Genomic DNA, 584 nt, shown 5'->3' on the forward strand with positions numbered 1-584 from the left:
GTGAGAAAAAAAGTATAGGGCATCCCAAAAATCTTAATGCATTTTTAAGTTATTAAAACATAAGCTCTATATATCTTTATTATCATGGAATCATTCTTTGAAAACTGAAAAAGTGTGTGTGTATGTGATAGAGAGACAGAAACAGAGAGAGACAGAGAGAGAGAGAGAGAGAGAGAGAGAGAGAAGAGAGAGAGAGAGAGAGAGAGAGAGAGAGAGAGAGAGAGAGAAAGAGAGAGCCTTACTTTGGTCCCTAGAGACTGAAAAGTAATATTGTACCTGGACATATCGCCTCTCGAGCCCAGGGAAAGCCAGAAAAATCTAAGACAGACATAGAATGGGAACCCCTGTGACCTAGAGTCCAGGCCCTCCTTCCCACTCATGTAGTTTCTCAAAAGTACTATAATTACCTCTGACTTCTATTGGTTTTATCAACTTAATACATTTTTAGAAGACTGGCTGGTTGGCTCTATAACTTTTTTTTTAGTATCTTCAGTTAATTAATGTACACCAATTCAAGCTACGTGGCTTTTCATTCAAAATGGTCAGTCAAAATGAATGAATGAACAAACAAAAGAACAAATGTA

Source organism: Antechinus flavipes, chromosome 2 (genome assembly GCF_016432865.1).
Source record: "Antechinus flavipes isolate AdamAnt ecotype Samford, QLD, Australia chromosome 2, AdamAnt_v2, whole genome shotgun sequence".
In the NCBI taxonomy this organism is placed as follows: domain Eukaryota; kingdom Metazoa; phylum Chordata; class Mammalia; order Dasyuromorphia; family Dasyuridae; genus Antechinus; species Antechinus flavipes.